Genomic DNA, 14,660 nt, shown 5'->3' on the forward strand with positions numbered 1-14,660 from the left:
AAAATTATCCTGAAAAACAGTACTGTTATGTATTAAAGAGATCAGTCTCAATGCAAAATAGCCCAATTAGCATGAAACAATGCACGATAAAAACAGAAATAATGGCAAACGTTAAAATATCTGTTGACTTTTTAAATTAGTTATTTGAACCCTTTTCTTCTTGTGCCTTTTTTAGTGACCTATGGAAAACTACAAAAGCTTCAAACAAAGCAAGCATACTTTAGCTCTAGTTTGGTACGGCTAATATAAAAACATTTAAAAACTAAATGGATGTCTTATTTTAATTAGAATAAATAAAAATATTTGATGGTGAGGAAACAAGAGAATTTTAGCCTTGAGCAAAGTATTGCAATTGGGTTACACATCTTAAAAGAATTGAGCTTATGAAGTTGAAAGTACTGAGTTTGCTGACACAACTGTAAAATCTGTATAACACATAACCACAGTAATGTAAACATTGCCAAATACAATACCTAATCAAATGTGGCACTATACATTAGAAACAAGAGAAACTCCTATTCTTTACTACTCAAAATACATTGATGTGACATACTCAGTGAAAAAACACAGGAAACTGGTGAAATTGTACAGCTGTATATTTATGCATTTTAAAAATATGATCTTTTTGGCCCACATTTGTCTGTTGTGTTATACCTAGTGCATCACTATAGGAAACCAATGGCAAAATACTGCGATAAGCAGCAATTTAATATAGATTGAAGAGGAAGTCATATTACAAATCATATAATTACCCTGCCCCAGAAATATTTTCTCTCCTGAGGTTCTGCTTATTCCAGTGTTTCCAGGGTGAGAGTGAGCTGCCTGTCCCCGCAACAACAAACACATAATGACTCCTGCTTCCCAAAAGGGGCTCAAAATAAAGGAACATAGGAAATACTAAGCAATCTGTACAATCAGCATGAGGTTTCCTGAGGGGCTAACAGGCAAGAAAGTCAAGGCTGTGTTTAAATTCTGTTCTGACTCATTCTATTCTTAGTTTCCTATTATTACTTCTTGAAAGAAAAGTGCTCACATGTGGAACAGTCGAAAATAGGAACACTATGCCTAGATCAGTTCTTGCCTGTACTGGTACCTAAGATTATTTGCATAGAAAAATCATTACCTAAAGGTCTTTTGGAAGGTCCTGACCTTGGCTACCTTAAAGGCAGCACTGTTTCAGAAACATGCTCCTACTCACACCCATAATAAAGGTTACTTCAGAAAGACAAGGTTGCTACGAGAAAGACAAGATATCTCTCTCCCTCTGGTTTACTTCATCATGCTGCTTATTTAGATGACCCTAATGGTACTGTTATACAGTACAGAAGGGAGTGCAGGCATCTGACAGCACAGTGGTGGAACAGGCAATAGCAGCACAGCGTGATAAAGATCACAGAGGCAGATGGAGGTGATGACTCTGAGACGAATGTTTCAGAAGACTAAGAAGCGTAAATATGTCATGAAGCCTGGCATGGCATTAGACAAAGGAAGCAGCAAAAAAGATTTAAGGTCCATGTGAAAAGGAAGAGGAAGGACATCTTCCAGTGCACACAGGGAATGAGATTTTAAAATAGACTTGATTAGGATCAGTGATAAAATCTCAGAGATGAAGAGAGGGGGGAAAATCCCAAACCCAAAAGCCTACTTTTCTACATAAATTTAGGTAGAGGAGAATCACCTGCAATTACAATCATGAGAGGGTCAAGCAGGAGACCAGCCTTTGGGATATTATCCCATAGCTACCCCAGTACAGAAGTGTGTAGGAAGAACTACTTTGTTAAAGCACAGCCAACACCTAATGAAAATGGCACCTTAAAAAGCTGGTGAACTAAACCACAAGGCTACATCACTATTGTAAAAATGCAATCTCCTTAGGAGTGGCAGGTGTGAGAACAAGAGAGAAAGGTGTACCATGTAGCAAAGGTGTACTTTTTCACAAGTTTCAGGAAATGAGAGAGATTTGTTAGATCTCCCATTTAACAATAGAAAAGGAAAATAAATGCAGAGATGAATTCACATGTTCTACATAGGCCAGAAGACAAGATGGCTGGGTATTTTTTTGAGGTATAATTCAATATTCCTAAATTTAAAGCCTTTGTAGCAAAAGGAGATTGTAATTGTTGACAGATACCTAAAGAACAAAACAGGATGACACAGTCAGTCCACAGAATATTGGGGGTGCAGCTTTTGTTCTGGAGAGGAAAGGAAGCTCCTGTTTTAACCTTGCAACTAAGAATAATGGTAGAACATGTAAACAAAAGGTACATTCAGCAACAGAAATTGTAAAAGATTACAGAAAAGCTATGGGAAGTAATATTAATATGAAAGTAAAAGAACAGGAAAGTGACGGTTGAGGGGGAAGGCAAACTATACCTGTTCCAGTGGTATAGCAGATAGTCTGTTGGGAAGAGAAAAGAGAAAAAAGTTTAAAGGTCAAGGGACTGCAGCACTGCTAGGAGTTACTGAAAGATATTAAATGCATAGTTGTAGGTTATACAGAAGTGAAGCAAGGAACAGCAGAATAGTAAGAAACTATTGTGGAGGTATTGTAATTTCTCCAGTGACCTGAAAACTGGAAAAGAATCAAACAAGAAGTGGAAAGAAGATTACAGGTCTAAATGTGAATATAAAGGAACAGCTCAAGCCCCTTAGGGATAAGATCAGAAAAGCACAGGAACATAAAAGGAAACAAGAAAAGGTTCCCTAAATACAGAAAGAGGAAAATCAAAACATAGACTTGGTACTGAAAAGTAAAGGAGAGAAAATTAAGGAGGACTCAAAAAAGACTGAAATATTCAATATTATCTGTGCTCTAGTTTTTCTGAAAAGTTAAAAAAGCAGCTGTAAAAGCTCTCTGGATTCACATATTTAATAAATTCAATTTTAACCAGGAAATAATGGGGTATGCCAGAAGAGAGAATATTTTAAAATATTAAAATAAAACAACTGATATTTCACCTAAAAAAATAATAAGGTATAACTTTGATCAGTTCCTGATCTCTGAGTAACCATCATTATCCTCTAAAACTTGCCTGTAATATCCAAAATATGCCTGGGAAAGCAAACCTAACTCATATATTAAAAAAATAAAGCATGGAGGGAATTATAGTATACTTAGTTTCCATTCCCATAAGTATTCACAGAAATGCACATATTGTTCATTTCCTCGATTGAATTTTTGAATTTGAAAACATCTAGAAGTTTAAATGGTAACAGCTTTTTGGATTTCCTCAAAACTGATCATATAATTTTAATTTGATTTTCTTAGACAGGGTACCTGGCTTTCTTGACACAGGAGAAATGGCCTGATGCTTCACACAGTAGAATACTGTGGAATGAAGCTGTACCCAAACTCGGGTAAAATTAGTAAATGATTTGGAAGATTCAACTTACGAGTAAAGATGAAAAAAAAAAGTTTAGGTGGTATAGAAAATGAGAGAGGATACCTAATTAGGTAAATAACAGATGATTGCTTGATGAACAGAGAGAGCCAAAGAGTAAATATTTTTCCAATGTGCAAAACTATCTTTAATTTGCATTCTAAGGTGGGGGGGGGAGAAAAAAACCAACAAACATCTTCTCAAGGACAGAAAACACTTTCTGTGGACAGTGTCCAAAGGTTTTGATATTTTGCTAGTGTAGTTTGTGGCTTTAGTAAAGCATGGGTTATAAATAACAGGTGGTGATGGTCTACATCTGCTCAATCCTATCTGAGTTTTAGATCTTGTTTTGGGCACATCTAGTATTCTGTTTCTGTTACTGTAAATACCATAAGTATCCTTTGTGCAATGAGGAAATGTCACATTTTCTTTTGTAGCTTTTGTCATCTTTTTTGCACCTCTTTATCTTCTCTTTCCAGTGACTGATAGCAACAACAAAATTGGGGAGGAGATAAGCCTCCCTCTTCTTACATGCATCGTATAGCACTGCAATGGTTATGTGTAAAACATATTCCTGTTTTCTTTATATGGCCATATAAAGAAAGGTATATCTATGCATGATCAGAACAGAGAAAAACAAGGGGATTTTATGTATCTTGTTAATGAAAAATGTAAAAATGTTTGTTAAAATTACTCTGTAATTTCTTATCTGACTTGAGAACCTGATGCACAAAGAAAGCACTCAGATTTGATGTGAAATTACTTCAAACAACATACGTGTCAGGGAAAATAGCAGGAAGGAAGATTTCATCTCTGTAGGCAGGATTTTTTAAGATTAGTGAAAGAGGCTCAATCTGGTAATGATACTTGAGTAGAAACACTAAGGACTGATTGATTTATTTATTTATCCCCCATCAGCTATATACTTAGTAGTTTAGAAACACAGGTTGACTCGAGTGGTGTTTGGATAACCCCCCACCCAGCAGGACGGGCGCAGCAGAGGTGCAGAGGGAGTGGGCCCGACTCCCCGTCACACAGCGGGCAGCGAGCTCACGGCTCTGACCTTCACCGTACGGTGCCTGCGTGTGTCTGACACCAGCAGATGTTACTGCGCATCCCATTCCACACCTATTAATTTCTTTTTCTGATACCTTTCAATTTGCAGATTTCCAGTACTTTACAGAGCCCTAGTGTTTTTACTATACTGCCTGAAGCAGCAATTCTGTCTGACTGACAGGCCTATGGTTACACTAGATAGGTATAATTTATCAATATCTTTCTTATAGTACATGTTCCAGCCCAAATCCACCCTGCAGTGCTTTCCTTTAAAAAACACAAGGACAAGAAACAGGAAGAAAGTGTGTTTCGAATCTCTATTGCTCTTGTTTTTTAATGTGAGGTTGGGACTGTGGCCTGTTCTTAGTACAGCTTTCAAGGTGACCTCAAGAAGAACTATCATAACATCTATCAGCCACTTTTATTCAGATAATTTACCCAGGCTGACATTTCTCCATGCAATCAGAGCATTATTTTAGAAGGACACTCTTAAACACACCAGAAATCGCCCAAGATTTATAGCACATTATCAGACATTGATTTATTTTTCTCATCATTCTCTCTGCAACTGGATAAAAACAAGAATAATAATTTAAGCTTATATTTTTGTATAGGACTAAAAGTTACTACCTACAGGCAAAAAAAATTATACTTAAAATTGAGCATGCAAAAACTAGGGCAAGTTTATGCAAGGAAAACAGTCGATAGTTTATGCAAGGAAAATTTTGAGTCTGAAAGATATATAGCACAGAAGAATTCCCTTCACTGCATGGCAGTTTGTAGAAAAGCATCTTTGCAATAAAGAAGTCTTCTGAAATCCTGTGTTTATACTTCTGCCTGTTAGACAGCTACAATCCTGCTAGATGAGGATTACCAGATAATTATTAATTGCTCAGTACAACTTCTTTTTGCAGTTCAGCAATGTGAAACCAGTGCATACACAGTGGATACAGTCCTGTCCCCCAACTAATTCTCTTCGACCTCTAAACAGATCAGGCCGAGCCTGGCATGAGGTGAACACAGCTGATCCCTTGTCTCTCAGAGAGGGGCATTATACTGCTGTTCAGAAACACACAGCAAGATAAAGAAATAATTATCCCTTGCCGTTCCTCATATAATCAGGTCTACTTTCTCTAGCGTGCTGCTACAGCAGTGCTCTATTTTTTAGAGCCAAGGACAGTTACGTTTGATACTTAGAGAGTGCCAGGTGTATAGCCATAAATCTGTAACACAGGAGACAGTGAAGCGATTAGTTTAGCACAGTGACAATGGGAAAAGGATACCTGCCATGTGCTAACTGAAAACCTGAGGTCATACTCAGAATCAGATCAGTATCTACCTGTTGCTTGTTTCAAAGCTTGTTGTGTGATAATTGCCTTCCTGATGCTATCATCCTAAAGGACTTACCACCAAAGTTTCTACATATGCATCTCTGTTGCTGTCCTAGTTCCCAAAGGAGGGTAAGAGGCAATTCAAAAAGCCCACTTCACAAATAATTCACTTTTCATAGAATATTTTCTGATATCCTGTAAATATCAGAAATACATAGCTATTGGGGGGGGGGGAAGTATTTTATTTTTAAATTGTTGTAAACATCTATGAGGTCTTGTTTCAGAAGACAAGTTGAACTGCTAGCCTAAGTAAGAATAGGAAGCACTAGAAATGTTTTAAAGTTATTGCTACTTTTAGCTAGAACAATTTTACCAGCTCAAATTTGAATTACATCACTTATGTAGTCTTGTTGATACAAATAAATTTATGTATTCTAAATCTTAATGTGGTTTTTTATTATTTTTCTAGCAGCAAAAATAATGCTTTCAAACAGAAAATTCTATTTTTTTTTTTATTTCATGCTATTTGATTTTTCCTCTCATTGGTTAAGTTCACTAGAAATTAGAGGAAAATAACAAATTGCATAAAATGTGTCACTTTTCAAGGCTTATGATTATTTCAGTAACAAGATTTTTAGACTTACTTTTTGGTAGAAGATTAAATCCATAAGACACTGACAAAACTTCAGAACAAAAACCTTCTGTCACAGATCAAGTTGTATGCCTTGGATCTTTAGATTTTAAGTAGTGAGGGGTTATGGGGGGTTGATGCTGGCCAGGTACCCTCTAAAGCTGCTCTACCACTCCCCTCCTCAGCTAGACAGGGGAGAGAACATACAACAAAAGGCTCATGGGTTGAGATAAGGGCAGGGAGAGATCAGTCACCAATTACTATTATAAACAAAACATGGGGACTTGGGGAAGAATTAATTTCACTTATCACCTATCAAATCAGAGTAGGATAATGAAAACACCTTCCCCCCACCCCTCCCTTCCTCCTGAGCTCGATCTCACCCCCAGTTCTCTCTGCCTCCTCCTCCCCAGCGGCACAGGGACACAGGAAATAGGGGCTGTGGTCAGTTCATCACACGCTGTCTGCTGCTCCTTCTTCCTCAAGGAGAGGACTCCTCACATGCTTTCCCTGCTCTAGCCTCGGGTATGTCCCATGGATGACAGTTCTCCATGAACTTCTCCAATGTGAGTCCTTCCCATGGGCTGCAGTTATTCATCAGGTGCAGTCCCTCAGGAACAGACTGCTCTAGCGTGGGTCCCCTGTGGGGGTCACAAACACTGCCAGAAAACCTGCTCCAGCCTGGGTTCCTCTCTCCATGGGTCCACAGGTCCTGCCAGAAGCCTGCTCCAGTGCTGGCTTCCCATGGGGTCATACCCTCCTTCAGGCATCTGCCTACTCTGGGGTGGGGTCCTCCCCAGGTTTCAGGTGGCTATCTGCTCCGCTGTTAACCTCCATGGGCTGCAGGTGGATATCTTCTCCAACGTTAGCCTCCACAGGCTGCAAGGGACAGCCTGCCTCACCATGGGCTTCACCACGGGCTACAGGAGAATCTCTGCTGCGGCACCCAGAGTACCTCCTGCCCTTCCTTCTCCACTGACCTGGGTGTCTGCAGAATGACTGCTCTCACCTATTCTGCAATTGCTGTCATGCAGCAATTTTTTTCCCCCTTCTTAAATGTTATCACAGAGTTCTTACCACTGTTTTTAATGGGCTTGGCTTTGGCCAGCAGTGGGTCTGTCTTGAAGCCAGCTGGCATTGACCCTATCAGACACAGGGGAAGCTTCTAGTAGCTTCTACAAAGGCCACCCCTGTAGCCTCACCGGCTACCAAAATCTTGCCACACACACCCAATACAGAGATCCAGCTTGCAAAGTAATATCTAATTCACTAGTTCCTACAACCTGTGACTCTGGACCAGTGTGAGCATCTGACAGGTATTAATACATTCTTCCTGATATATGAATAAGCAACAGAAATGGTATAATCTTGGCATCTCCCAAGTCAACTGCAACCTCCCAGGAATTTCCCTTTCTGCAAAATGCAAGTTTCTTCAGAGCTACACTCTTTCAAGAAGTGCTGCAATTCCAGTTAAGATCAATGTGGTTTAGCATGATATTTTCTTAGTTCTAGGACTTACGAATAAATGCACAGTAATAAGACTAATTTTGTACTAGATACTCAAGTATAGAAGAAAAAATATCAGAATTCAGACAAAAAACAAATTTGTATTGGTATCCCAACACTACAAAAAAAACTTAACAGAACCTAAGTACAGGTTTGCCTTGAATCGTTCGTGGAAACATTTTTCAGAAAAGTAAGTAGAATATTCCCACTATTTGAGAGAGAAACACTGCAAGAACATACTCTGATAATATAAGTTTGCATATGTTATATTCTGCAAGGTTACTGTGCCCTTCAGTTGTCTTCTGCCATGATTTTTTCTTGCAAATTTGAATTATCACTCTCTTTCCTGCTTCCCTCCCTTCCTGAATTATTTAGGTTTCCCTTTTTGTTTAATTTGCTTGTTGGACCAGATCCTCCCTTTTGCAAATTAATTATCCAGTTAAATGTAGGTTACTTTCATAGGAGCTATGATGTTATACTAGTTCTACAATGGTCAACAAGAAAATGAGCTTTCTTGTATCAGAAAAAAAGAACTCAAAGGCTTTTTAAAATTCTAAAACATTACAAAAGGAGTGACATATACAATCTTATGTTATGTATACTTGTATACAAGTGTTATACAATCTTATTCAGAAAAATATCGCATGCTGTTCTTACCCCATCTCAACTCAACAAACCTATCTAATCAGTCACAAATGAGCTATAGTATTTTACTGTACTTGTACAATGCCTATTATCATCAGTCTCTTAAGACGTCATTATCTACAGTGATGGTGGTGTTCATAAATATTTACCTTTTTTTTCCAAATCTAAAGGGAAACATAAACTAGAATTTGACATGCTAATGAGAGTTTTATTGCATGTATCCACACAAAAATAAATATATTTTTAATTATTGTATTTAAGAAACCTGCAAAATTTATATTATAAATATTTAGGTTGAAAGCTGTTTTAAAGTGGGTTTGTGTGTCAGATTTTAACAACTCAGTTGTGCAAAAGTCTCACTAGCTGTAGGATAAAGTTTTGGGAACTTTGCACTAGAACAATCACTGAAATGGAAAGAAACTAGCGTATCCATTGGCACACAGATAAATCACACGATTTTGTTTTAATGTGTAGTCACCAAGAATAACAGAAAACACAGCTGGCAGGAATGTTAGGAGATTACCTACTCCATTTCTTTCTTTGAGCCAAAATTAAGTGCACCTTGTCCATGCCTGACAGATACTGTCTAACACCCAGTCATGGTGCTTCCACACTCTCCCAAAGCAACATGGTCCTTAAGACAGAAAGTCTTCTGAGGTATTTTGGCTTTATTCTACCTTGATTTAATTTATTTCTTGTCATACACATTCCAGATATGGAAAGCAGTTTATCCCATTCCTCTCTACAGCAATCTTTTATATATTCAAAGACCATTATCATGTTTAATATGATGCAAGCTTTTTCAGCACAGCTAGCTTTCCAGCACTCAAAAATTGCAAGAGAGGTAAGCACAAGTCTACCCTCAGCTCCCAGAAACTGAGCTCTGCATGGAGACTATGCTTGAAGGAACTTCATTTTGAAAATCCATTGCAGTAGAAGAGAAAAGGAAACTTGAAATGGAGTTGGGAATAGTTTTCATGCACAGAAAGCTGCATTATCCCCTTGTCACAATGAATGTGGAGTGCCCAGTTAAAACATAGCCATATAATATTTATGTTTAGCTCCAGAGTGATTTTGCAAATTTGATGATGCAGCAAAGGATACAGCATGCATTTTGGAACGTACATCAAACCTGGACAGATTTTCTGCAGTTATATAACCTCAGTCTCTAGCAGAACATCAACACACAAATGAAATTACTCATCAGTAATTGACTTCTCTGTTGCTGCTCATGGGTATTCATCTTCTTGTTTAAGTTAGGAAAGTAGGAGTTAGGGCCTAGCTTTCCAGTGTACAATATTCTTCATGTGAGGGGAGCTTCTGCTAACCCAATTTCATTGAGAAGCAAAATTCAGAAAGCATTTATTTAAAATTCATGTTGTCTTTCACTTTTTTATTATTTTATTTATTTTTATGTTTTTACTTTATCCTTTTTTTTACTGTTTGGCTTGGTTTATTTGCTTTGTTTTACTTTACTAAGATTTCCTTTATCCATTATACAGTATTATGCATTCACAACAGTGTTCTGTCACAGAGTATGTGCTGGAATATGAAAAAGTAAAAAGAATAACAATTTATATCTGTACACAGGGCTGGACCATCTTCTTCAGCAGCACTGAGGTCGAAAGTACTACTCATAAAAGAAACATTGAAACACCTGGGAAGTTTGGTTTGCACAAATTATCATACTTGTAGGCTATATATTTAAGTATCTCCAAGAAATAGTGGGCAATTCATTCCTGTTTTGCTTTGAATTTTGCTTTACTCTTTTAGAACCAAAAAAGTACCAAACTATCCTTCCCCCGTTCTTTTCTTATCTAGCTTTTTTTTTTTTTTTTAATTTATTCAATGTAATAATCTATGTTAACTCATTAACCTCCTTGGACAAATCTTTATGACGTTAGGATTAGCATAGTTTCTAATCTCCATTTCCTTTGGATGGGAATAGGTAAATTGTCATTGAAACACACAGGCAACAAATAATTTAGAAGGAATCAAAAATAACACAACTTAGTGCTGGATGTTCACCTATTGGATGCAAGGCAACGAGATATATTCTTGCCTAAATGCTGTGCTCTGTAGGACTCTGAATCAGCTGAATTATCAAGGCCACTGAAATAACCCAATGGAATGTGTTAGAGTAAATATGACAGAGCTTCCCTGGATTTGGAGACCCAAAATTATTTTTAAAATCCCCAAACAATAGATAGTCTTTTAAGGAAGGTCATGATGCTGGATCCTTTTTACAAGACAGATGCAAGAAGTAGAAAACTGGACTGCAGCTGGACACTTCTTTCCTCTTTTATTGGCATTGTCACTATTTTTCAGAAAGCTCTTTTCATAGTGTTTGGGCATAATTCTATGTTAACACTTAGATGACTCTTCCTTGACCTATTTCTATGCTGATGGGAGATTAAACCGATTTATTTTACCAGGAAGATAAGTAAATTCATAACAATCTGTTCCAAAACATTTTTTCCATATGAAGTAGAAAAATTATTTATTATTAGCCAGGTGAAATCTGCCACTCTGCACATATCAAGTTCTGCATTATTAGGCAGTAAAAACAGACTGTCACTCAGGCTCAGCATAGCTTATATTTAAACCCAATACATATTATTCTAGGTGACATAGTTTTGCTATAAATCTTTGCATGTGTTTTGGAATGTATGTTCTATGAGTGATGGTTATAATGAGAAGAGGATGACTTAACTGGATGTTTTCCAATCTGTGGGTGGTATTCAGTCAGCATGATTTTTCATAGAAAGATATTAGTCAAGTTTTGCTTTTCTGTGCAAGGGTGAATAATGCTGGCAATATTAGCATCTCCAAACATGTATTTTAATGGGTATTCCTAATTCAGACAGTGTTTTATAAGTGGTTCATAACCATAAGTAGCAAGAATTCTGCATTTGATTTTCAGTATAGCCAAGCTCTCCTTTTAGTCATGTTTTATAGTCAAAGAAGTGACAGGAAACTGGCACTATTTTCCAACACAATCTCAGTGCATTTCCACTAAGAAGAGATATTACAAAACAAATCAAATATTTTGCTTATTTCTGTCAGGAAATGTATTTCAGAGGGCTAGTCTTGTTATTGATGGCTCTTGAAATTATTCAGATTTTCAATGCTGCCACTGAGTATTAAGGTATGTATTGCAAGGCTAAGGTTTGTGTTGCAAGTGGAATTTATTTCCTGGTAGGTATATGGCTTAAAAAGAATATAAAATCTGGACACTTTCTTACTAGGAAATCTAGTAAGCCTCCTTTCTGCACATAAAAGTGTCATTTTTGCTGTGGTTTTGTCCCAGATATCTTGTTCTCAGTCATACCTTTTTCCACTGGGTAAGTTACAATAGAATGTAACATTCTCAAAATGTTACTAGGCTTCTGGTTGGCTATCATATAGAGCACATTTTATGATCAACTAGGATATTGCACAGACTAAAAAATATAATACTGGGCTTAGTGGAACAGAATTGTTCCAATTTTGCATTATATATTGAAAGCTGGCAGAAACGTTTCCTTATTTAGAATAAGGTTTTGTTTGAGTCCATAATTTAACATTCTCTGAAGAATAACTTCTATTTCAAAGTCTGTCAGATTTATGTAGAGAAGTTACTTTTGCTAAGCAAGAAGGATGGTCCAGTCTTACCTCTTTTATGGAAATGTAAACAACTTTAAATTTTAAGAGCTTAAAGAGAATTGAGACTGAGGGTTTTCTAGTTTTAGGAGTAGCAATAGGTAAACACTTCAGTTCCTGTGAAGTAGAACATTCTTATAAGTACTCTATGGTTGCCTAAAAATTTCCTACACTTAAGTTTTTTCAACACTTAGACATCAATACTTATACAGTTCTAGCAACTAAGTGGTAGAGTGCAGGGATGGAGAGATTACACAACATGGAGTCTGCAGAGAGAGAAAAAAGATGACAGGAAAGGAAAGAATGGAGGGGAAAGAGCATGTGAATCATGGATAAAGTAGGTGTCGTGGTTTAACCCCACCCAGCAACCAAGCACCATGCAGCTGCTTGCTCACTCCCCCTTATCCAAAAGTATGGGGAGGAGAATTGGAAAGGAATGTAAAACCCAAGGGTTGAGATAAGAACAGTTTAATAGGTAAAGCAAAAGCCATGCACACAAGCAAAGCAAAACAAGGAATTCATTCACCACTTCCCATGGGCAGGCAGGTGTTCAGCCATCCCCAGGACAGCAGGGCTCCATCACACGTAATGGTTACTCAGGAAGACATGCCATAATGCCAGATGTCCCCACCTTCCTCCTTCTTCCCCCAGTCTATATACTCAGCATGACATCATATGGTATGGAACACCACTTCGGCTAGCTTGGGTCACCTGTCCTGGCTGTGTCCCCTCCCAATTTCCCATGCTCCTCCAGCCCTCTCCCTGGCAGGGCCCAGGGAACTGAAAAGTCCTTGATTTAGTATAAACATCACCCAGCAATAACTAAAAGCATCAGTGTCCTATCAACATTGTTCTCTCATCATAGCCAAAACACAGCACTGTACTAACTACTGAGAGGAAAATTAACTCCATCCCAGCTGAAACCAGGACAACAGGGAAATAAAGTAAGCATCAACATGCTGATGAATTTCTCTAATTTTTAGTCACTACTCCATGTTAAAAGGATTGCATCATTTGTTAACGTGTTAATAATGAAGATATAAAAGGAAATTGCTAATTTGCACAAGGTTATACATCTAAGAGTCTGGACTCTGGATTGTTTTTTGCCAAGAACCTTGATCACTGTAGCAGTGTAATAGTTGATCTCTACTTGGCTAGTTTTTGCTTTGATTAAACAGAAAGCTCAAGTAACGCTTACAGTTAATGCAAAAATATTTGCTTTTTCATGCCTCCATTCCCACTTCTACCTCACCTGGTTCAGGGCAGAAGTGGTTTCCAGTACATTTTCCTATAGTTCTTAGCACATTTATAAACCAATCTCACTGGAGCTTTCCCAGAACCAGTCATCTAAATAATAAACACAGAAAAGGTTGAAAGAGTTCAAAAGTTTCATCTAACTTCCAAAGCCAAGAAAATCTTTGTCTCAGAAAGTATAAATCAGATGCTTAAGACCAAAGCATTGCCATTTATTACAGTATCATGTTCAATACAGTTAATTCAAAGGATGATATACTTAGAAATTCTACTCAACATAACCTAAGGGTAGAAATGTGGCACCAGGAACTTAAAAATATCAGATTGTCCCTGAGAGTCTCAAAAAAACTTCAAATGTGTCTAGAAAACAAATCAAGGATAGATCGATTCTATCACCTTTGCTAAGCATCATGTTCTGCTGTTTGTGTTCACAATCCTTTCAGATGAATTTAGCTGTTTACAGGGTAGCAGGTGGGGAAAAAAAACCCACCTTATATAATTATAGGAAAAATCATCAAAACATTACACTAAATTGAATCCCACTCCTAATAACCATGGTGTTAATTTATAGATACTGTAAGTTGCAAGAGTTGACTGTTTGCTTTAAGTACTCATCACAGGTTCTGGCAATTATAGAGACTATTAACCTCTGTCTTCTTTAAACTGCTCAAACAGATACCTTGATCTGTGTATTTCCACCCTCAGGAGGAATATACCATTTTTTGACTCAGTCATTCATTATTAAACTTTGCAGATCAACATTTAACTACTGTTAAAAACCAATGTCTAAATACTACTAATGGTTCTGTAACCTATAATCTTGAATACTACATTATACATTTTCTTACAGACCACATATTAATTTTTCTTAGGAATTTTCTATATTAATAATTTATACCAGACATTAACATTTCTGATTTCAGTTTGATTGTTATCTGTCTATGCAATATCTTATCTTTATGTCATTGTAAACCACGATATATATTGTTCATTGTTTATGAGCAAATTAATAGATTAGAAATTACACTTTCTCAGTGTCACCCTGTGTGTCCCTCAAGTGGTGCAGACAGGTTTGCAGACATTGTAGGGTTTGCTTATTTTAGAGAAGGAACAGAACGTAGGTGGCAGTAGCTATCTTTTAACTAATTCATCATTAACTTGTGCATTTTTCATGAATAAGATCCTTAAAATGAGTAAAAGCTTAGAGTTTTGACT

Source organism: Falco rusticolus, chromosome 1 (genome assembly GCF_015220075.1).
Source record: "Falco rusticolus isolate bFalRus1 chromosome 1, bFalRus1.pri, whole genome shotgun sequence".
Lineage (NCBI taxonomy): Eukaryota > Metazoa > Chordata > Aves > Falconiformes > Falconidae > Falco > Falco rusticolus.